Source organism: Tiliqua scincoides, chromosome 2 (assembly GCF_035046505.1).
Source record: "Tiliqua scincoides isolate rTilSci1 chromosome 2, rTilSci1.hap2, whole genome shotgun sequence".
NCBI classification, from domain to species: Eukaryota; Metazoa; Chordata; class Lepidosauria; order Squamata; family Scincidae; genus Tiliqua; species Tiliqua scincoides.
This window is the reverse complement of record NC_089822.1, coordinates 245,019,359-245,043,999: the sequence shown is the minus strand read 5'-3', so window position 1 is coordinate 245,043,999 and position 24,641 is coordinate 245,019,359. Positions and strand designations below refer to the sequence as shown.

The following is a 24,641-nucleotide window of genomic DNA, read 5'->3' as shown; positions in this document are numbered from 1 at the left end:
ACATACCAGAAGTTCATACCAGTGTATAACGGGACTCAACTAGAAACATCAGGGATGCTGATAAGAAACATAAGCAATACCTCCTTCTCTAAGGGTTGGTTAAAAAATGTTAGATCTGGAAACAGAGAAGAGACAGTAGACCCTTGCTCATATCCTTTCACGCAAACATAATGCATGACGATGCATGAAAGTCTATAAAAGAACACCCACTTTTTACCTATGGATTGGATGATCAAGAAAATCACAGATGATGCGTACAAGTACTATGTCACATTATATATCTACTGGGTTCCACACATGTGGACCTACTATTCTACCACACAGGCAATGTTTTCAGTTTCAGAACTGTGTGAGTGCCCCTAAGGTTCTTGTCCATTGCTCCCCATACCAGTGTGACTTGTCATATCTGAGGCATCTCTCAAACACTAATGAGGTCTGTGGATGAAGCAGGAACCATGTGCATCACGGCCACGTCACTCTTCCTACACCAAGCTTCCAAATTACCTCTAGTAAGAGCCTTAGGGTAGTTGATATCAGGAACCTTTGCTCCCAGCTCCCCAAGTCGATAGTAGCAGACAATCCAATTCTTAGAGTCTGAAACAATCAACTCCATGATTAATTCATCCACTATGACAGTTGTTCCCAAACTTACCTGGGTCATGACACCCCTGCAGCCTCTTCTTCCTGGCTGATCTCATGAGATCCAAGATGGTGGTAGCCAAACCTCGTGAGATTTTGTGAGATGGCAGCACCAGGGAAGCATGACACACACTTTTGGAACCCCTGCAGCAGTATGGGTATTTCCCCATTGCCAACTGTGATACAATTTTGGGGAGTCTTATCCTGAACTTGTAGCAACTTAGCCTGCATATCCACTCACATCTCCATCATTTCTTTGCCAGGTTATAGGCATTTAATGTGCTACATTTTCCTCTTCAGCCCTTTTGCAGATTGAAATAAAACACAGGTGAGAGGAAAGAAGGAGACAGTGGAAATCTTGAAACCATCTTCAAGCCTGTCATTACACCTCAAAAAACTTTTCTAAAGGCCAACTGACCCACTTTTTGAAGCTATTCATTCACATAAAACTGGGAAGCTTTTTCCACATCTCAGACATGTTAAGAGAAATTCATAGGCGGCAATATCTCCACTTTGTTTTGTATAAAATTGTTATCCACTCTATCATCATTGACAAAATTGGTTTTCAAATTTCTTACCGCTTGGGCATACTAAATGCACTCTCATGAATTTGGAAAATTTGTAATGGGGCTGTTAATTCTGGGGCTAGCTCAGAATCAAGCTTGTCTCCTTTCTTCAAAGGAAAATAGGATTATCAAGTGCACTAAGAGAATTTTCTTTATGTGATTGATGGGAAGTAAGAGTAATCACCTTTGAAGTGCCACTGCATATAATACCTCTCTAGTGTTCTCCTTTTTTCTCTCCCTTCTGACATCCATGAGTAATTGAAGGTAAAGAAACAGCTTACTGTGATCAATGAAGCCTGAACGACAGCTCCATCTCAAAAATATCCCCCCAATACTATAGGATGACAGCAACATCATCCCTGGAACTTCACAGCCAGCAATGGGACAAAATCTCTTTGCAAAAAGAGCCTCTGTTCTTCTCAACAGCAGCTTGTGGGTGGCTAACAGCACTTTTGTCAGTCTACCATCTTCTTGTCTGTCTACAGGTCAATTTGCACATCCATCAAATTTGTCACATGGCTATTGCAACTATCATAATAGCACGTCTGTGTGAAATGACTATCGAAAGTGAACAACAACTTGAGCATTCTTATCATGTGGGAACACTACCTATCCATGTAGAGAAAACTAATTAATCACATGAGAATGACAATCTCCATCAACCACACAGTGCATCCCCCACATGTTGTGTACATTATCCAATTCAAGGGTAAAACATACATTCTGCAGTGCAATCGAGGATGCGTTTTGATCCTTTTGATCAGGGGTGCCCAAACACCAGCCTGGAGGCCACTTGTGGCCCTTGGGGACTCCCAGAGCAGCCTGCAGGAGTCTGAGACTCTGCAATGAGTCTCTGGCCCTCTGGAGACTTGCTGGAGCCCACACTGGCCCGATGTAACTGCTCTTGAGTGTAAGGGCAACTGTTCGACCTCTCTCATGAGCTGTGAGACGAGGGCTCCTTCCACTGCTTGCTGTTTCACTTCTACTGATGCAGTAGTGGCAGCAGTGAAAGAAAGGCCAGCCTTGCTTCCTGCAAGGCCTTTTATAGGCCTTGAGCTATTGCAAGACCTTCATTCATTCATACAAGTTCCATCTCTAATATATTCATTTATGTGAATTTATTCAAATTTGAAATGTAAATTAATTCTTTTTTTTTCTCTGCCCTCAACACAGTGTCAGAAAGATGATGTAGCCCTCCTGCCAAAAACACCCCTGCTTTCGATTATCAGATATGAGTTACACATGTATGAAAACAGACTTGCAAAAACGTGTTGGGCTGAGCAGATAAATTCAACGCTTCCATCTAGACAACATGGACTGAAAGACCTTAATCAGCTCACTCAAGGCACAGTTCTAACCCACGTTCCAGCACTGACATAGCTGTGCCAATGTGGCATGCACTGCATCCTGCAGTGGGAGGCAGTCAAGGGGGCCTCCTCACAGCAAGGGCATGCTTGTTACCTTACCTTGGGGGCTGCATTGTGGCTAAGTCAGTGCTGGAAAGTTGGTTAGGATTGTGCCCTCAGTCATAAGGTTTTTCACTTTATTGTTTTGCAAGTTGGAAAACAGACATTATATATGATTTATTTATTTTTTTAAAGAGATGTACATATCCAGTGTGATTTATCATCTTTACAGCCCAATCCTATCGCCCACCGCCTTCCATCGTGCAGCCACACTGATGGAGCATCTATTGCATGTTATGGTGTGTGTGTCTGGGAGGGTGATCAAGTTGCTAGCAAGGGGTAAGCAAAATCTTTTTTTTTTACTTACTTACAGCCCAGTCCTGAGCTACCCGGGGCACCTAGCTTCGGCAGCACTGAAAACGGCTGCCGCTGGATCTTGTGCACCTCGGGCTACTGCGGGCAGCACCTCGGGAGAAGGGGACTTTGTCCCCTTTTCCTGGGTATGGGAAGCAGCCCTGCAATGGGGCTACTCAGTTTACCACCAACCAGAAGGTTGGCGGTAAGGTAAAAGCATTGATGTAGGGCACCAAGCCCTACACAAATGGACAGGATCTGATGGAGCGGAGATCCAACAGATCCGCCTCTCTGCCTCCCCGCTCCCTTCCCTGGCATGCCTCCCACCTGCCCTTTCTCTGCCCTCCACCTGCCTCCCCCTTCCCCAGAACGCCTCCTCCCCACCCCCTTCCCCGCTCCACTTACTGTGCCATGGCTCGGCGGTCCATGGGACAACCAAGCAGCAGAGGACGGGCGCCCAACTGGTGCTAGCCCAGCACATGGGCGCTGGCCCAGCGGTAAGCTTCACAGACGTGCCTTATGGCACGTTTACGACAGTGTGTGCTGGTGGGAAGCCGGCACGCCAAACTCAGGATTGGGCTCTTACTTATTTACTTACATTTTAACTTTACTTACTTAAAAGTTGAAACCTTTTTTACTTATCTCCCAGTAATCTGCCTGATCACCTATGGGTCTCCTCGGACCCACACCTACTATTTTGCTGGTGTATTCTGAGGAGAGGACAGGAGAGGAGGCAGAAGGGAAGAAAAATCTGGTGTGCACCTTTCTTGCTGAAATTCACCCCCACCAGTCCACTCCGGACTCCTTGTGTTCTCCATTCCTAACCTCTCCAAACAGCCCACAAACCTGCCCCTCTACCACTTTACGGGGGCTGGTGGAGCATGCAGGCCACCACTGGCCATTTCCATCAGTGGCTCCATTGCAGGCAACAGTAGCACAGTTTATGCACTCCTGCAATGGGTCCTGTAGCAGTAGACAGTGAGATCTGCTGCCCAAGGCCTTTGATAGGACTGGGCCATATGTTAAACATTGTTTCTTAAATTCCATTAATTCCATTGTTTCATAAATTCCAGCGTGGATTAGAGCAGCCGTTTTCAATCACTGTGCCGTAGCACACTGGCATGCCATGAATGGTCTGCAGGTGTGCCACGGGAGTTTGAGAGAGGGTCATTTATTAGTAGGGCCATTGGGGGATGTGAGCCCCCACCAACAGTATGGTGTGCCTTGTCAATTGTCAAAAAACTGATGGTGGGCCTTGACAATTTTGGTATCTTGTCAGTATGCCAGGAGACGAAAAGGGTTGAAAATCACTAGATTAGAGAATTATGTCACCAGCATTAATAAATCCATGCTAATAAATACACTCTTCCTTCTTAGGTATAACCAAATGCTCCTTACAGTGCATGGAGAAATTGGAAAATTCCTTATAATTTAGGAAATTATTCCTATATTAAGGAAGATGTTGAGGGTGTTACACATTTCATGACAACTATTCTGTGACTGTCTGTGTGTGGAACAAATTTCTTCCTCAGTTGATGGGAAGGTTATGATAACTGGTTAGTTTTTGTTTTTTTTAATCAGCTTTCATTACCTAGTGGAAATAAATGGGATTTACTAAACACAAAACAGTCACTTTTGTTACCTGGGGAAGCTGTGAGCTCTGTCCTGCTGCAGGTCTTCAAGCAGAAGTCTAACAAACACATTTTGGAGATGCTCTAGGGAAGATTTCCCTGCTTTGAACTAGATGATCTTGAAGGCCCCCTCAAACTCTATGATTCTATTAAAGCACATTTGATCTTTGTTAAGACTCATATTCTTGACTACCATCTAGACTAAGAGGGCAATCTTTCGTCTTCATTTCTGTTATTAAGTTTCTTTCATTCCTGGTCCCATTAAAAAAAACATTCTTTTTCTAAGAATTTTGCTGTATGTGTTTTGCCTAAAGCAAATGCAGGAATTCAATTCAATGCAAGTGGGCATGCATAATAATTAAGTTGAAGTGGTGGTTATTTAGCAATGAATTAACTACCCTGGCAAGGATCCAGCACCTCTTACTGAGCAATACCATCCTGTTAGGAGAGAACTTGATGCTTGCAGGGGGGAAAAAAAAGTGAATATGCAGCTATGATTTGTGGCTCCTGAACGCATTTCAGTTGTTCCTATCACTCTGCCACCCTTATATCAAATTTAAAAAAAAACACAAAACCCTAAGGACTCCACTACAAGATCTTCATAGAATCTACATCCTATGGATCTTCATAGTGAAGAAAAACAAGGTTGGAAAGTCCCTTTAATTCCATGCAGTTAATTCTTTTAACCAGTGCCCTGTATTGCCTCCTTCATGGCTCATTGAGTAATACCATAGCTGTGGATTCAGGGGTCAGACTGCACAGGTGGGCCTTAGACCAGGGCCATACCTGGTTGACCTTTGATCCCAGCCCTACTCTGAACACTAACTCCTCATATGACAATGTGGCTATACACTCTCTGGAGGCCTCCTTGGAGTAGGGAAACATTTGTTTCCTTGCCCCAGAGTAAGCAACACAAGCTGCTATAGGTCAACTCAGTCAACTTTGGGTCAACTCGAACCTGTCCCAGCTCAATAACTGGCAGAAGTCCATGTTGAGCAATGTTGGAGGATCACACCTAGGAAGGGGGTTAGGATTTTGTGGGCTCCGCTGTCACCAAAAGCACCCCCTTCTGGGCCTGACTCGCCTTCCTCCCTGCTCTGTTACCAATCCATTCTGCCCTATCACTTGCTCTCCCCAGGCCCTGTCCCACCTCTCCCATCAGCCTACCATACGGGGCAGATCTTCCGCTGTTTGCTGGCAGCCAGTAGCCTCTCCGGCCGCTTTACAACAGCCATAAAATGATCACAGTCAGGGCAATGCATGCTCCACTAGCACCCAGACAGCACAGAACTGGGCCATAAGAATAATCACTATGGAATTGAGAAACATTGTTTTCTAAAAGTCTGCAGAAAGGAGCAAGAATGTCTCTCATCAAGGGTTCCCCAGATAATGCCCTTTCTATTCCCCGTATCCGTGAACATATTTATTTAGGGAACAACCATTATCTATATCACTCCTAAAACCTCTGAAAATGTTTGTACCCATTCTAGAAAACCAGGAATATAAGCAGAATTCAAGGAACAGATTTTGCACAGCCTTAGCAGGAGCAAGATGGACACACTCTAGATAGCGGGATGCTTTCAGTTAGCAAGAGGCAGAATTCAAACACTAAGGACGGTTTTGAACATCCTTTCCTCATGATGACGCATCCCATCAACCAAACAAGCAAGAAGAAAATGTAACATGCAAACCTTCCTGGATTTGATCCATCACACTAGATCCATAGAGACATAGGTGTGACGATTTTTCATGTACCTGTGCATGACATTTAATAATCGTGATGAATTAAAACATCATTAACTGAGAAGAGAGCATAGCAATATCTCTGCTTTTGGCTGAACTCTCCCCCCCCCCTTTTTTTTTTTTTTTAAGTGGAGAGCCTGTTTTCTCTCCTCTACAAAGATTCCCACTTGAGTGGAAGGGGAGGTTAACTCTCAAACCCAGGTACAATGAACAAATTATTCCTGCCATCTTTATCCATGTCAGACCGGTACATCTCACTTGAAAATGAAATTTAAAAATGTAACTAAAGCAGCATTTCAACCACTGTTCAACTCACGTTCACTGTCTCAGAAGTCCCAGGCAGTGAAATTGAAGGTGGCACGCCAAGGTGAAATCCCAGCACTGACGGCATCTTGTGTCAGACACCTGTCAAAATGTAATAAGGCACCTGTGAAGAGAAATAAGATGCCAAAAGCACTACACAACAGAGATTTCCATTTCTCATACATCATGATTCATAAGTTCCGGAACCTGTACATCACCGCGAAAACAAGGTGACAGCAGCTTGTCATTGCTACCTGCTGGATGGGAACAACAACAGGTCACATGTTGAGGTCCGCACTGAGAGCAAATCTGGCAGAAACTCTGAGCCCACCATTGAGCTGGAATCCTCTCTCTTCTCCCTGCTGCAAGCGTAATTTCACTCTTGCGAATGTGTGCAGGTCTGTGGCTGTTACTGATAGTTATGGGGGCAGGGGGGAAGTGGCTCACAAAAGAGTACATAAAGGGACAACCTACATGTCCATTTCACTCTTTCATGATACCTGAAGTTGCACAGTGAGACAACGCCACCACCTCACCCCATCCAGGTACGCAAAGAAGACTGCAACACTTTTTCTTCCTCTCTCCCCCGCCCATATACTTATTTATGCTATTTTATTTATTTAATAGATTTACACAGTAGCACACACCCCCCATATCTATGGGTCCCATATCTGCAGTTTCAATTATCCGCAGTGCACAAATTCCACCGTCGCACTCACGACTTAACATTTTTTGTCTTGTTTGCCCTCCTGTCACTGGATTGTACATTCAGCTGGCAAATACTTGTTATGACAAGCTATCCTTTGCATTGGTGGTGAACATTTTGAATTTGCGGCAGCCATTTTGAAGCTATCCTGAAACTAACCACGGACGTTCTGAAGCTATTCTGCAGCCAATGAATTACTCGCAGCCCCCAGAATGCCTTGCAGCAGCCACGTTATCACCCCAGAATAACTTTCAGCCAGTCATTAATGGTTTGCTGCTAACAACATCATAGATGTTGCCCTGCCTGCTTTCTGCACAAATATAGGGTTCGCTGCTATTTGTGGTTCAGGTATTCGCAGGAGCAGCGGGAATATAACCCCCATGGATATTGGGGACACATGTGTAGCACTTTTCAGGTGCTCAAAGCTATGTACAACAAGTGTAAAGATACATTTACTTACACATGCTCTTTCTCACTCCCCTCCCCAACATCTGACTCCCCTGGAACATGATTGCCACCCCAAGGCTGGCTTTCCTTCTCTTGCTTTTCTTGCTCCTCCCTATGTCTTTTCAAAAGAGTGGGCTACTCTCCCACTCTCCACATTTTTTTTCTGCCCCAGCCTCTGCCTTTTCAAAAGGCAGGAAATATAAAGGGGGGAGGAGGTTAGTACGAGCAGTAACAGGAGCGGCAACATAAGAAAAGGCTTATGGGTACATGGGAGGCCAGTATGTTCCCCAATGAAGCAGGTGCTGTCTGAGCCAATCCACCACTCCTCCAGGCCAATCTTATCTGCCTAAGCTAGCGGTTCCCAAACTGTGTGCCACAGCACCCTGAGGAGCCACAGAAACTAGCCAGGGGTGCCACAGAATCCTCACAAAAAACCTGCTGCCTTATACAATGTATAGGATTGTAGCCCTAATGGGGAGCTGCAGACAATGGCCCAGAAGGTGGCCACTAGTTGAAAAACTTTGGGAACCACTGGCCTATGTTTTAGCACATCACATCTAGTCAACGGCAGATTTCTCTCAGTGAACGATTCTTAAGATATGCAGTTAGGCATACACCTAACTTAGAAATCTGTCTGACCTGGCCGTCTTTTTAATTGAACAATAATATGTTTGTCTTAGGGAGGGAGAAAGAGAGAGAGAGAAAAAAATCTCATCATTGCATCTCTCCCTATCCATTTCTAGCAGACAAATTAAGTTGTGAAGGAGTCCAAACCAGAATGTTCTCATCCCCATTTCCACCAGAGATATTATATGCAAATCTGTTATTTGCATGCAACATCAGCCCCTTGGAAAGCAACTGAAATAAAACAAGGACACTATCGGCATATCAAACAACAAAACAAGTTAATTAAAATGCTGGCGCTAAAAGCAGGGAACAAAGAGAAACAGAAATATTATTCCACTGGGCCAACACCCTTAAAGACACCTAATTTTTTTTAATTTTCTCCAACAGAAAGACCTCCCCTCATTTCTATCAGCTTCTCATCATATGCTTTTTTAAATACCTGTTGCTTTTTTCAGGCTGACTGTATATACATCTCCTACTGCCTAATCCTTTCTGTGGATTAACGGCACTGGGACACGGTCCAGCTGTTGTAAATTGGCTGCCAAGGATGTGCAGTGTGGACCAGCAGTACACACAGGGCCCCGCACCTGGAGGGGCCCTATACTTTGGTGCCAAGCAGAGCTCCCGCAGCTGCCACCACATTTTGTAGCTGATGCTCTGGCATGGAATCTTCCATGCTGAGTCATCACAAGAGTGTAGTGAGCTGAACACTGCTGGAAGGCCCTCCCTCTCACCTGTCCATGGGTCTGATTGGCTTGAAACAGGCCCCACCCCAGAAGCATTTGGTGGTGTTTGACTGTGTTTGACTGCTGCCACTCATCCTGGTGAGGAGCCCCCCCCTTCGCAAAAAATATTTTGCATGAGCCCTGCAGCTCCTAAGACTGGCCCTGAGTAGCCAGTCCTAAGCCTCTACCACAAAGCAGAAATAGCATTGATAGCCTGCTGCCATCAGGTAAGCTGGTGCAAGAGACAGGTCATGAGTGAATTGGAGGAGTAAAGGGGCATTTGGAAGAAGGAGGTAGTGAATCTGGTGGCAGTCGCACACACCGCATGTTAACCCTGCTTTTTAAAACCTCCCCATCCCTTTTCTCTCCTTGGATATATGCCACAAAAATGGCTGCTGTATGTCCAAGAAGACCCATAGGTGATCCATTCTATGTGATCTCAGTAGGGCAGCTATAGGGGACACAGCACTAAGTTTTGCAGGGAGCCTCAATGTGCTGTGCAAGTTGCACCCCTCCATTGGAGCCATTCCTGGTGGCAAGAGCAACATGGAGGCATCTCCTTCAGTTTGCTCTCACTGCTGGGAATGACTCCAACGGCAAGGAGGAGGGGCCGTTTTCATGGCGCATTGAGGCACCCTGCAAAACTTAGTGCTGCGCCCCCCTGTATAGCTATGGTATTACGTGATCTCAAGAAAAATAGAAACCTGGGCAAATGTAGTCCAATTATAATCTCTTTAAGCTTTTCTAGAGGAATACTTTTGATGCCTACCAGTTTTGGAAGAGCAGTCTGAACAGTATCAATTCTATTTGCCTTTTCCCTCTTTAAAATTTAACCAGGATCCCAGTCCCCTCCAGATTTATTCTAACTCCCAGCCTCACGAATGAATCACTGAATATCTATAAGGAGTTATCACTTCCCTGTTCTCTCATACATTTGGGTCTGTGATATGCACATTGAATTACACATCAGATGCAAAACTGACAGCTGTGCCTTTTTACGTATTCTGAGAAGGTCTCCCCGCTCAGGGTAGGTATATCCTAGGCAATGGGGAAAAACATCATTGTACCACATAATAATCCTTCCATTTTTCACATGCACACACACCTCAAATATTTTGCCTCGAGTCCATCTTGAATGTCAAAGCCTGCAGAAAACAGATACGGAATAGAAGAGATAATAGGAAAGCAACATCACTTCAACAGAACTACTGGGAAAACGGAAATTACCATATAGCACTTTAGTGTTACCTTGTTTGACATAAGAGAGAGCCTCTTCTTCTCCACAAGTAATGGGGGAAAGTTTCTTTCAGAAGAGGAAGAAATAACTACTGCATCCTGATTGCTAGGGTTGGGGGAGTTTCAGAACTGAAACCCATTCAATTCAGAGCACCACTCAGTGGCATCACTAGGGTATGAGTCACGTGGTGTGGGAGGCCAGCACATCATCTTTTTGTTGTTTTATTAGGGGGTGAGAATCTCCGCTAATGTGAGATTTTTTTTTTGCATATGCAAAAAGAAACCCTGCGAAGCTAGGGAATGCTATTCTAGCTCCCATTGTCTGCGGTCCTGTGCAACAAGATGCCCTAAAGGTAAAGAAATGTATAGCGTCCTTGTGAGTCAGCTAGGCGGGTGCGTGGAGGAGCGACGGCCTGTGGAGGCTGACATAAGGCTCTGCACCAATGGAGGCACTGAGCCTTGCATCAGCTGAACTGGGCCAACACAAGGCTCTGGGGTGGGTGGGGAGGAGGCAGGAGGGAGGCATTCTGGGGCGGGGAAGGGCGGGCGGTGGATGGCCCTGGGGGCTGGCGGGTGGGGAGCAGGATGCGGGACAGTTATGTTGGATCCCAACCCCCGTTACCAAGGAGTGTGGAGCAGCTTCAAGCTGCTCCACTCTCCTCTGACTTGTGCCGCCACAGGAGGTGGTGCAAGTCCGAGGAGATCCATTGGAGCCAGGGTGGCTTACCCCTTACCTCTGGCTGAGCCACTCTGGGCACCTATCCTGCGCTGGATACTTGGCGCTTAGTTTGCCTGTTCTAGTGTAAGATAGAATTGCGCACTTAGCTGGTCAGGTCAGGCTGCTGGGCTTTCTTTTGTTTTCACTTTTCCCTGCCCTCACCAGAGTTCCTGGAATTTGATAAGCCAGCCAATTAGGACGTTCCAAATCTCTGCAGTTATTGGGCTCAGGAGCTTTTTGTCTCCCCGATTGGTATTTTGTGGGTTCAAAGGCCAAGGCAGTTGGTCTGTGGTCATGGTCCCAATCAGACTCTCTCTAGAAGATTGCTATTTATTTTAGTGAAACAGTTCCAGAGCTGTCTCAGAAACGTTTGTAGCATAAGTTATTCTTTTTAAAAGAATACTTTCTAAAACATGTGACTTAGCTTACTCTTGTGCTTATAAGTAAGAACAGTGCTGAATACGTTCACGGTATGAAATGAGCATGCTATGTTCATATGAAAGGTTCATGATATGTCAAACAAGAGACCTGTGGAAATGCTTTATCCAGCCCACGTGATAGGATGTCCCAGTGCTGCCCTTTTAGCAGCACCACTTCTGCTGAGGGTCTGGGAGAGGACAAAAGAATGAGGCCCAAGAAAGCAAATAACACTAGGGGAGAAGGGGTGAGAGGCTGCTGAGGTGTTGAGAGAGCCCAATTATCACACGGGCTGTCCTTTCAGCATTGCCACTTCTGCTGAGGTATTGCTTCACAGCTGCTGAGCTACAAAGTGATGCCTCAGTAGAAGCAGCACTGCTAAAAGGGCGGCTCCCGTGATAATTAGGCTCTCCCTCATTTCGAAAATATGGTCAAGAATTTCATCTTCTCTTCTGTCATTTGCAGCTAATGAGCTCTTGCATAAGAACATAAGAACAGCCCCACGGAATCAGGCCATAGGCCCATCTAGTCCAGCTTCCTGTATCTCACAGCGGCCCACCACATGCCCCAGGGAGCACACCAGATAACAAGAGACCTCATCCTGGTGCCCTCCCTTGCATCTGGCATAGCCCATTTCTAAAATCAGGAGGTTGCACAACACATCATGGCTTGTAACTTGTAATGGACTTTTACTCCAGAAGTTTGTCCAATCCCCTTTTAAAGGCGTCCAGGCTAGATGCCGTCACCACATCCTGTGGCAAGGAGTTCCACAGACCAACCACATGCTTAGTAAAGAAATATTTTCTTTTGTCTGTTCTAACTCTCCCAACACTCAATTTTAGTGGATGTCCCCTGGTTCTGGTGTTATGTGAGAGTGTAAAGAGCATCTCCCTATCCACTCTGTCCATCCCCTGCATAATTTTGTATGTCTCAATCATGTCCCCCCTCAGGCGTCTCTTTTCTAGGCTGCGTGAGACCAAAGTGCTTATTTCTGGCCATCATCTGCTTAGTGACATCACTTCCTGCTTATTAAGGTCACTTTTGACTCCCAGCAGGCACCTAGGAAAGCTCTTTGGCCTGCTGTATGAAATGGGTTTTAACACCCCTGCTATAGAACTTCAGATCAGTAAAATCTATTACATCACGGATGCCAAGAAATTATTGCCATTTAAGTAACAAAGGAGATGGTTTATAGAAGGACAAGGACGGGGAGACTGGATGCAACTCTGAAGAAAGTGCTTCAATAACACAGTTAGTTTAACTCTGCTAAGGGGATCCACTTTGTCCCAGTCCTTAAATTAAAAAGTCAGCAAAAAGATATACCAAATCCCAGATGTTAATTGCACAACTTACTGGATTAGAACCAGAGATAATTAATTGCTAAATTTTAATATGTGCCGAGCTAAACGGATGATAAGATTTCCAGCCGCTCATTTTGAGGTCCAGAAGGGTAAGATTGCTTCTGAACAGACACAAGAACCCGGGAGATCAAAGTCATTTCAAATGTCTGTGCCTGGGAAGCAAGAGAAACTTGGACAAATAGTCAAGGGGACTAGGTGAACTGTGTTAATGCTTCGGTATTGTGCTCACTCAAGAGGCTTTTTAGGCTAAGTAGAAGAGATTTTAAAATAATTGAATAAAAAACACAGGGAAGCTTTTATGCAGCCTTTACAAATCTCTGCGAAAAGTCTAACAGAGCCCTATTAGATCCTCATTCTAAAAACACACCAACGCTCATTATTAAAATATTATTATCTCATTTTTCCCTGATGCTGGAGATGAGTTTGTCTGAGAACATGATGGTCAAAAACTATGCACAATATCCAACCTTTTAATTATTATAAGAACATAGGAACAGCCCCACTGGATCAGGCCATAGGTCCATCTAGTCTAGCTTCCTGTATTTCACAGCGGCCCACCAAATGCCCCAGGGAGCACACCAGATAACAAGAGACCTCATCCTGGTACCCTCCCTTGCATCTGGCATTCTGACATAACCCATTTCTAAAATCAGGAGGTTGAACAGACACATCATGGCTTGTAACCCATAATGGATTTTTCCTCCAGAAACTTTTCCAATACCCTTTTAAAGGCATCCAGACCAGATGCCGTCACCACATCCTGTGGCAAGGAGTTCCACAGACCAACCATACACTGAGTAAAGAAATATTTTCTTTTGTCTGTTCTAATTCTCCCAACACTCAATTTTAGTGGATGTCCCCTGGTTCTGGTGTTATGTGAGAGTGTAAAGAGCCCCAAGGGGATGAATGAAGATGACCTGCTGGAGGTAAAATGTTTCAAAAGCAGTTGCATGCCTTTAATATCCAATTCCTAAGCAACTGTGAAGGAGGACATCATATATGTGACCACAAAATATGCCACTGCATCTCCATGTTTGCTGACGCAGCAACAGGGCCACCAGTATAGAAGCCCACCTGCCGAGGAATGAACCATAGCCTGAACCGCACAAACCGTAGACCAAGCTGCACAAACACACTGCGCTGATGTAGCCTCACAAAGACCAAAAATGCATCTCAAGCCAGGGAACAGGTGTGACTGATGCTGTTTCTCAAGTCCCTGTTATTTTCGCTGCATTTCTCCTTGCTCCCCATAAGCACCTGTTCCACAGGTGATGATGTCATGTAGACCTCAAGGGCTATTTATAACCTGCCTGCCTGAGACCAGTAGGATCCCAGCTGCTGCTTGGCGAGGTTGCTGGCCTTACATATCCCTTGTGACTTTGCAAACTCCATGGCAGACAGTGAATCACTGACGCCTATTACTTGGCTGTTTGTTGGCTGACTTGTTGCAATGACTCAACAACCCCGTTGGGAGGAGATAGGTGGTGGGGTCCACTATACACAGATACTGTATATCAGTGGTTCTCAAACTTTTAGCACCAGGACCCACTTTTTAGAATGAGAATCTGTCAGTACCAACCAGAAGTGATGTCATGACTGGAAGTAACATCATCAAGCAGGAAAATTTTTAACAATCCTAGGCTGCAATCCTACCCACACTTACCCAGGAGTAAGTTCCATTGACTATCATTGTTCAAAGCATATACATAGTAGCCTGTTAAAAGTACAGATCTGTAACATTTCCCCAAACGCAGTTACATACTGATCTAATATATTAAAAATAAAATATTGAAATGAATGGGGACCCACCTAGAATTGGCTCAGGACCCACCTAGTGAATCCTGACCTACAGTTTGAAAAACGCTGCTGTATTTATTATACTTTAACACTGCAAACCTGTGCATACTTTCCAAGGAATAAGCCCCACTGAACAGATGGAACTAAGACTGAAATCTGATACGCATTTTCCTGGGAATATGCCCCATTGAACACAATGGAACTTAAGTCATTGGAACTGTGAATCATCTGCACACTGACAGCGCAATCCAGTGGGGGTTTACTCTGAACTCACACCACGATCCTACACGTGTCTGCTTTGGAGTAGCAGACAAAAAGCAAACAATATGCTGCCAATATGCAGATGATTCACAGTTCCAATGACTTACAGTGCAACAGTGAGCCCACCAAACCTGTATGCAAACATACAGCCTTGGCCTGCATTTCACTCAGAGGAACTGGAGTTTCTACGCTACAGAGATCACCATTAGTGAAACATCCAGGGAACAGTTTGTAGATCAGGGATTTATAGGAAAGACACTCGCATCACTAAATTCTAGAGCAGAGCACTACAGTGTTACCCTTGGGTGTTTTTAAACCGTAGACTAGATATATTTGTTCAGCTGTGTTTATTCTCAATTGTAGCTCAAGTGGGTTTTATTTTAACTAGTACTACTCTGCCTTCTTTGCTTCCCCCTTGAGCATGCCTGTAATTGTCGCACTGGCAAAGGACATCAGGAAATGTACTGCATGTTGTAATGCATTGGTATCATTAGAAAATCTCATTAAGGGAGACTTTATTATTGATTTACTGGTTTTCTATTCATTAAATTTCACAATTAAAAGGATTATTGCTTTGAAAGTCAGCAATTCAAAAAAAAGTACAAATGGAAATTAAAGAAAGAGAAATAACATAAAACGGAGCGATTAATATTAAAACAGTTGTCGTTGGGAGCTTTCTTTCATCTAATAAATCTTTGTTATATTAGCAAGATTGATGAGAAGCAGGGCAAATATGGGGAGCAAGAGAGAGATGGCCATTTGTTATCATTACAGAGATATAAAGTATGATTCAGTGTTTTGTAATGGATGTTAAATTTGATTTAACATATGGCTGACTCCTTGGCTGAGAACTACCCTTAAAGACATAAACACATTGAAAAGTCAAGCCCATTGTCTTAATAATGGCATTTGAATTATCCTCGGATAAGAATCCTTATGTAAGACCAAAGGAGAGGCGTGTACGGAGGGACACTGGTGCATTGCCATGTCAAAAAGTACAAATGCCTAAAGAACAGAAAAATCAAGCTTCTCATTGTTTGGCAACCTTCAGTCTCGAAAGACTATGGTAGAAGTCTACAGCACCCGGTATTCCCAGGCGGTCTCCCATCCAAGTACTAACCCGGCCTGACCCTGCTTAGCTTCCGAGATCAGATGAGATCGGGCATCTGCAGGGTAACAGTTGCTGCTCAAGCTTCTCAGTGTTAAGCTTTCCTTCTCACTTCACAGCCTTTTTGCCTTTGGATCATGCAGTTGCCTCAGCCTCCCCCTTGGCCATGTTGTCGTTCTCCTCTAAATCACTCCATCATTTATTTCTTAGACCAGGGGCTCCCAAAATTACCAAGGCCATGGCACCCCCACAGCCTCTTCTTCCCAGCACAACCAGGCGCTGCTATCTTGGATCTCACAAATTCTCATGGGATCCAAGATGGCAGCACTCAAATCTGGTGAGATTTTTTTGAGATCCAAGATGATGTTGCCCAAATGTTGCAAGGCACAAGGTCCAAGATGGTGGCTTCCTGGAGAACAGGTAGGAGAAGTCGACACGGACATCCCACAGTGCCCCTGTGAGTGAGCTGCAATGCTTAAAGGTGCTGCACACCCTGTTCTAGACCCATACCTATTTTGCTCTTTCCCGACAAGTAGCTCCATTCATTTCAAGTGAATTTGTCAAAAGGGTCGTGTTCATTACAAAATCAACTGCTTTTTAAGTATTTGCTTATGTACTTAGCTATATACAAAGCGCCAGGCTTGTCCTGACCCAGACTGAGCATCACTACAGCTTGGAAAGGTGTGCTAATTTTGTGCCTCCTTCCAGAACTAAATTATGTAAACACATGCACATGTGCACATCTGAACACCACCTGCTTGCCCATCCCAAGTTGCTTAGGAGAACAGTCAGGGTAGGGGCAAGGAGAGAGTGGCATCTGCGATCTGCCTCCTTACCTACAACTTGCTGCCCCCTGCCTCTGTGCCTTTTTTCTTCTTTAAAAACAGACGTGACACCAATGTATATGGTGCAGAATCAGACAGAACTGATCAGAATAGGTTCAGAACATATCTGAACTGGTGACAAAGACTCTACTCTAGAAGAGGCCCCGGGGCAGCCCACTCATGTGGGCAGACTGAAGCACCTTCTTTGAGTGCTAGGCTGGAGAGGTGTTCTACACACATAGATGTGTGGTCCCACATAGCACACCTACTCACCACCTGCTCCACCATGTTCTCCCTCACTCTTCGTGAAGAGTGAACAAGAAGAGGATAAGAGTTTTACCTCTTCCTCCAGCATTGCCGCTGAAGAATACCTGTTTTCATCTACCTGGAACCTACCTAGACCTTGCCCAAAGTCCTGCAGATGTGGCACCAAAGTGACTCTTTCCTTCTAGTTGCTGTTGGATTTCTACTGGCCCAAGCCAGGAGTTCTGTCTTTGAAGCATTTGTTGTTCTACCCAGTTCTCACAGCCCCGTAAGCATCAACCAGCCTAGATATGACACCAGTGTTTCTCTCGCCTCCAAGGAGCTCAGCTGATGTTTTTTCCCCCTCTGCACTCACTACAGAATCTAAACTTTACAGCAGTGATAGCAATGACCCACCCTTGGGATTCAAAATTTCACACATCTCAGAATTCAGTGGTTACTCCCTTATCCCAAGACAAGAGAGCAACAGTTTATGTATGCAGCTAGAAGGAGGGGGGGAGGAAAAGATGACATACATCCATAGCTAGTACAGTTATCTGCAATGCACAGCAGAATATTTTAATGGCAGGGTGAAGTGTGGTGGGTAGAAGAGCTGTAACCAGGTGTAGCCATCCAGAGCTGGCTCATCCGAGAGGCCAACTGAAATGTTTGCCTCAGGCAGGAGATGGGCAACAGGGGCACATCCACCTGCCAATTTACCTTCACTGCCCCTTGATAGAGCTGTAACCCTTTAGCTGGTAAAGAGATGTATGGAACCTTATGAGCAGGCACACAAAACTGCCTACACCAGCAAAGTTCTTTGAATGCAGTGGTTATATTTCAGAGCAAGGGTTATCACAAGTAGAATAATCAGTAAACATTCCTAGTCAGCACGATGAGCCATCAGTCCATAAACAACAAATCCAAATCAGCTTTCCAAGATACACAGTCAAAGTTCATTCCATGGTCAGTAACAACATGTATATACTCACATCCAGCCTCCCACGTTACTGGCAGCAGTTCTGTAGTCTCCTACTACACTCCTACTGCTGCACTGGAGGCTCAACAGACCAAACATTAAGTAGTTGGTTTGGCCAATTAGTGTAGGCTATGTCACACCCAGGGTGTGGCAGTCACAGGTGTTTGCTGATCCTGCTGACTCCAGCAATCTGCACCTGCTCCTGAACCACCTTGTTGGCTGTGTTTCTGTCTTACCCAGAACACAGACCTGACACCACTTTTCTCCAGACTGGAAAAGGATTAGGAGGACTGAAGAGTAGCTCCTGCTCACTATTCTCTGCCACACTTCCTCTTCTGCTTTGTCCCAACCTTCCTTTTGCAATCCTGGGAATGGGAGGGCTAGAGACTGGCAGATCACCAAGTCTGGGATTGGACCCCTACAAATACTGAGGTCCAACCTGTATATCTGAACACACGATGCCAGGCACAAAGCCCCCTTGGCATTAACAGTGGCCCTGCAAGAAAATAGTTGGGTTGTGTTCATGTACAATTTCCATTCCCTATTTATTTTATTTTCTCTCTGAACTTTTTGTTGTTGTTGTTGAAAAGCAGCATATAGATATTCTTGCTAATAACAATAATTCCCAAATGGGATCATGCAGAGGTGCCCTAGTGGATTTCTCCCAACTTAAGCTTTAAACACTATATCCTGATTTTATTGCAGAGTAGTGTACAGTATCAGGACTGCATTTGAAAGTTAAAAACTTATATTCCATACCAAAGCTTTTAACTTGCCCACATCTTTTTTCTTTATTCAGGGCAGAATCTGGAATTACTGACAATAACGGCTTCAATTCTGATGCTTTCTCTGCTTCACTCCTATATCTTTTGGGCAAGAATTTGCTTTCCTGATTGTGGCTCTATTCATTCTTCTCTGTAGTTAAATGCATGATGGGAAGAAGAAAATCAGGTAAGATAAAGGGCCTTAAAAACACTGGACAATGGAGAGCTCCACAGTAAGGTGATGCGGGCATGACCAGAAGTAGGACCATTCAAAAGTCTCTATTCTTTTGTTTAACTCGTTTTTATTCTTCTTTTCTTGAAGAAGTTGAAGAATTTAAAAGTTTCCATGAAGAGGCAAAATGTGATTGAATACAGAATCACTAGTAAAAGACAGACAGCACTTTCTGAGTAAAATCCTTTAGAAAGCTGGTAAAGTTCATCAACTGAAAAAAAAACCTGGGATAGGAATCAAGATTTGAAACTGACTCCGCACCTCTACTGTAACCTCACTAGGAGGCCTTAGGCAAGCCATTCTTTCTTAGCCCTGATCCACTAAAATTGAGTGTCAAGAGACAAAAGATAATATTTCTTTACCCAGGGTGCAGTGAGTTTGTGGAACTCATTGCCACAGGATTTGGTGATGGCATCTGGCCTAGATGCCTTTCAAAGGCGATTGGACAAACTTCTGGAGGAAATGTCCATCACAGGTTACAAGCCATTATGGGTATGTGCAACCTCCTGATTTTAGAAGCAGACTACTTCAGAATGCCAGGTGCATGGGAGGGCACCAGAATCCAGGTCTCTTGTTGCCTTGTGTGCTCCTTGAGAAATCTGGTGGGCCACTGTGAGCCACAGGAAGCTGGATGGGCCTTTGGCCTGATCCAGTGGGGCTCTTCTTATGTTCTTATGTATGGTCTTATCGACAATATGGGGATCACAGGTGGCCCAAGGCAGTCCACCACCTGAAACCCCCCCCCACCGCATTCTACCATCCGCCCTGTGTCCCAACCAGTGCATATTGCACCCATCTTCATTGGACTTGCCCTCCTAATGAGCCTGCAGATCCTCTGCCCCTTTTTGTAATGTGGCTCAGCTGGGAACATGTTGGGAGTGGAATCTCTCTGTATCCAGCATTCACTCCACCAGAAGATTTGGAAGAAGCAGCGGCAGAGTTGTAGGTTCAGTAGAAGAAGATAAGGCTCATTATCTTTGTTGACCTCTGTGGGTTGCAAAAGCTGATGTGCTGCTTGCTCCTAGCAGTCTCCCCACCCACCCGCCCCCCCAGCAGTACCACTTTACAGGAAGCATCAGTGGAGTTACAGGCTAAGTAGAAGGTGCTAATTCCACCAATCTCATGTTGCCTCCAAGCAGGCAAGATGGGAGCAGCTGGGCATCGGGGAAGGTGACAAGCTGGAGGGGTGTCCCACATCCACCTTCCACCTTCCCCAGCCTGCTGCTTGAGCAAATGGTTCAACTGGCTGCATGCCTGAACCAGCCAAGATGGGGATAATAACACTGGCATTCTTAAGGTTAAGAACACGGCCGTTCTTAACCTTAACCCAGTCATTTATTCATTCGTCTAAGTTCCATCTCTAATGTATTTATTTAAATTTTATTATTTAATTTTTTTCCCGGCCCTTGACACTGTACCAGATATTGAAAAGTTTAGAGACCCCTGCCCTAGACCCTCAAAGAGGATCTCATCATCTCACACGGAAAGACCATCATATACCAATGACATCATCAGAGAATTGATAAATATAAAATATACTAAAAATAAAAGTAAAAAACTAATCAACAACAGCTAAAAACAGCTAGAAAAAGGAAATCTGTGCCGAGGGCATCAACTCAACCAAAATGTCCAGGTGAAAAAACAGCGCTTTACCCAGTGACAGATTGAAATACAATATTGTATTTTATTTCTCTTATATGACTCATTTCAAGTTCCCTCAAAGTAGAAGAAGAGGATAGTATTTTTTTTTAATGAATACATACACTTTAAAATAATGAAGTAGAATGTAGAACATTTTTCTGAGGACAATAGAATATCAGACTTTAAAAATCCCAGGCTATTAGTGAATAGGTAATAATCTCCACTCTTGTTGATCTGACAGAATATAATTTTCAATTTTTTTTTATTAGTAAATGCAGTTCATTTAATTCCATTGAAGCAACTTTCTCAGGCTGGTGATCATATTAATGTTATGCTAGCATCAGGGATTTTTTTCCCTACTCCCTTCCCCCATCTCTTACAAATATACAGAGAAAATGGACAGAATATTTTTGGGAGTGAAGCTATTAGAGCTTATTAAGAAAGGAAAAGGATAATTAGCATATATATATATATATATATATATATATATATATATATATATATATATATATATATATATATATATATATATATATATATTTGCTTATGGAAAGTTTTCTAATTCAATTTGTGTAATAGTCCAGTGGAGTTCAAAAAGATACAGTAAGGAATTCTCTTAAAAGATTGCCTCCAAAGAATGATATTCATCACAGCCTCCCCCTCCAAGACACCCTTTCAGAAAAATACACAGTTTGGAAGCTCTGATAATTTGGGTCATTACCTGTAACTCCTCCTGATGGCAGAGACTAGGAGAGGGGGGTAAAGGGGGTAATTTGTACCCGGGCCCAAGGTCAGAAAGTCAAAGGAGTCAAAGGAGGAGTCAAAGGAGGGGGCCCAGAAAGTTCCTGGGATCTGACATTTTCCTATCTCACCCAAACTCACTGCCTGCCACGATGCTGGGGACACGACCACAGGCACGCAGTGGCAACTGCATACACCCAGAAACACAGCCATGACCCTCCCTAACACAGTGTCAAATCTGGAAGGAAACTGGCCTGCCGCCATAGCTCTTTGGCTTGTGGATCCGATAACCATGAAAGAGTGTATAGGAGGTCCGGGACACAGCTGTGGCGCTGCAGGAGTTTATTTTGGTGCACACAGGACACTGTCCATTCTAGTGTGAGCCTAAACACGATGATGTTAATTTTCTGCAATAGATTTTCTATATTTCAGAGATTTTAGAGAGGCTAAGAAGCGTGTTGGTTTTCCATATTATGCATCTAGCTGCCAATGCCACCTGGTCAGGTAGACCTGGGCTGCGCATCAAGAAGCCTAGTAGACCTGGGCTCCAAAGACTATTCAGGCAGCCATCACCCCCCTGCCTTATTTTGCTCCCTGTTCTTCCTGCCCCCATTGCCCCCTCCCCCTTTGGGAAGGGGCCCAAAAGAAACTTTGTACCCCCTGATAAAACTCCTCTCAGAGGCCTTGCCTGATGGGATGATATGAATTCTTTATCATTATTTATACGTTACAGTATTTATCTACTGCCTTTCTTGTAGACTTGAGTTAGTTTACATAGGCAGGCTGACCATAAACCCCCCCCCCCTTTTCTATTGGGATTGGGAATAAGTGTTATTCTATGAAAGAAATTCATAGAAACCTCCATCTCTCCAGATGTTCCGCTTCACAGTTCAGTTGTCATCTTGGCTGCACAGCTCTTGTGCTTTCCAAGTTTCCATAGACAGCTGCAAAACACATCTCAGGCTCAGTTGCATGCCTGCCATAGACCGGGATGGGGCAAAAGACTCTCTGAGGCTCCCGACTAGGGCGGAAACTGTGCTTCCGGTCTGCCGGAAGCACAGTTTATAGCGCCAGGGAAACTCATAGAGATTTCCCCAGCGTGAGAAGAGGTCGCACGAGGCTCCATGAGCCTCTGGTGAATGGGGGGGCGGATTTCTGCCCAGGGAGGCGGCGATAGCCCGCGGGGGGGGTGTCATCGTGGAGCTTTGCCACAGGCATAGGGCTGTGGAGGTCCACGGCTGCTCAGGCTGGTTCTCAGGATATAATCCATTTCTTGCCAATTGACTCCTCCACACTCCTCCACATTCCTTTGTCTCTAGCCAGCGGCTTCCGGTCACCCATCCAAGGCAAGACCGGAGCCGATCCAGTTAGCTTTTCAGGCAAGGTGACTGTTCTTTCAATACCATATACATGTTTTAACAACATGGAGCTGGATCCTAACCTCATGCTCCATGAACAAAAGCTCAATCAAGTACAAGGAGTAGCATCCAAAGTTCATGCCTGCCCAACCTCCATGAGCACAAGTACCTTCCCGGCCCTTCCTTCCCACCAAAGCCCTGAGATGCCTCAGAAAGCCACTGCTGAAGTTTGGGGGCCCATCAGCAGAGTCATGGGATGTAGAATGAGGAGACTGCAGAGAAAGGGGGGGGAATATCTGAAAGCCACAAGGGAAACTGCTATGCTGCATCTCATGGCATTGCCAAGCCATTATACACACGAACATAAGAACAGCCCCACTGGATCAGGCCATAGGCCCATCTAGTCCAGCTTCCTGTATCTCACAGCAGCCCACCACATGCCCCAGGGAGCACACCAGATAACAGGAGACCTCATCCTGCTGCCCTCCCTTACATCTGGCATTCTGACATAGCCCATTTCCAAAATCAGGAGGTTGCACATGCACATCATGGCTTGTAACCCGTAATGGATTTTTCCTCCAGAAACTTGTCCAATCCCCTTTTAAAGGCGTCCAGGCCAGGCGCCATCACCACATGCTGTGGCAAGGAGTTCCACAGACCAACCACACGCTGAGTAAAGAAATATTTTCTTTTGTCTGTTCTAACTCTCCCAACACTCAATTTTAGTGGATGTCCCCTGGTTCTGGTGTTATGTGAGAGTGTAAAGAGCATCTCTCTATCCACTCTGTCCATCCCCTGCATAATTTTGCATGTCTCAGTCATGTCCCCCCTCAGGCGTCTCTTTTCTAGGCTGAAGAGGCCCAAACAACCTATACAACCTATTATAGTTTAAATATTTTACCTTTTGATTACATAGATCTTTTAACAATCCACAATGGTTTAATCCATCTGCTCTAAAGTGGTCTCTAAGAAAGAGCTTTCAGAGACTCATCAGAGATGCTTCTTCATCTTCCACCAACAAGAATTAGCGATAAACCAATTTTTAGAACTTTCCAAGGGAGGAGGGAAACAGATCAATAATCAAGAAAAAAGGAGAATTGAAATTCTTGCTACCAAAAGCTTTGCTTGCTCTTGGTTTTAGAGGAAGGCTGCCTCTAACTGCCAGATGCAGGGGAGGGCACCGAGACGCAGATTGTGTCTGGCGTCTTGTGTGTTCCCTGAAGCATTTGGTGGGCCACTGTGAGATACAGGAAGCTGGACTAGATGGACCTCTGGCCTGATCCAGCAGGGCTCTTCTTATGTTCTTAAGGAATAATTTGGCCTCATGAGTATTCATTTTAATGGGATCCTAATTTTTGCCATAAGAAGTAAAAATTCAAATCAGGAGATGGACATTTTGGTGTAGATTGCACAGTAAAACATGGCATTTACAAGAACAAACCATGCAACAATTGACTACTGTGGGGCACAACTTAATTCATTCGTAACAGTGTACAGCTTGTTAGGGCTGAACGCAGATCAAGAAATCTCTATTGCTGCAGATTAAATGTCAAAGGAAAGGTGAGATGTTGCCAAATAGTAAAAGCCATTTAATGGAAAATTACTTCAGCAGCAATGTGATCCCTTGCTATACTTTGCCCCCTTCTTCTGAAGAATATCTTCTCTCTTGACTCTTTCAGATTCCATTCAAACGTGTGTGCAAATCCCTCCCTTATGAAATTACACATCAGAAACTACATGTGTGTGGTTGACACTTCAGGTAGAACTTTCAAGCAAGTAATGCATCACCTCCATTCAAAGTGGCACCGTCACGC

The 24,641-nt window shown here is 44.7% G+C and overlaps 1 protein-coding gene, 1 long non-coding RNA gene and 1 pseudogene across 14 annotated transcripts in view; all 3 read right to left on the bottom strand.

Moving 5' to 3' along the window:
* FHIT (fragile histidine triad diadenosine triphosphatase) overlaps window positions 1-24,641 on the bottom strand; it is a 1,225,929-nt gene that overhangs the window by 351,766 nt on the left and 849,522 nt on the right. The window lies entirely within an intron of this gene.
* LOC136639580 (uncharacterized) overlaps window positions 6,676-24,641 on the bottom strand; it is a 254,232-nt gene continuing 236,266 nt past the window's right edge. The window contains exon 3 of the long non-coding RNA XR_010793700.1: window positions 6,676-6,744. This is a non-coding gene — a long non-coding RNA (uncharacterized lncRNA). The remainder of the gene's footprint in view (window positions 6,745-24,641) is intronic.
* Window positions 16,009-16,128, bottom strand: LOC136642774 (5S ribosomal RNA; annotated as a pseudogene).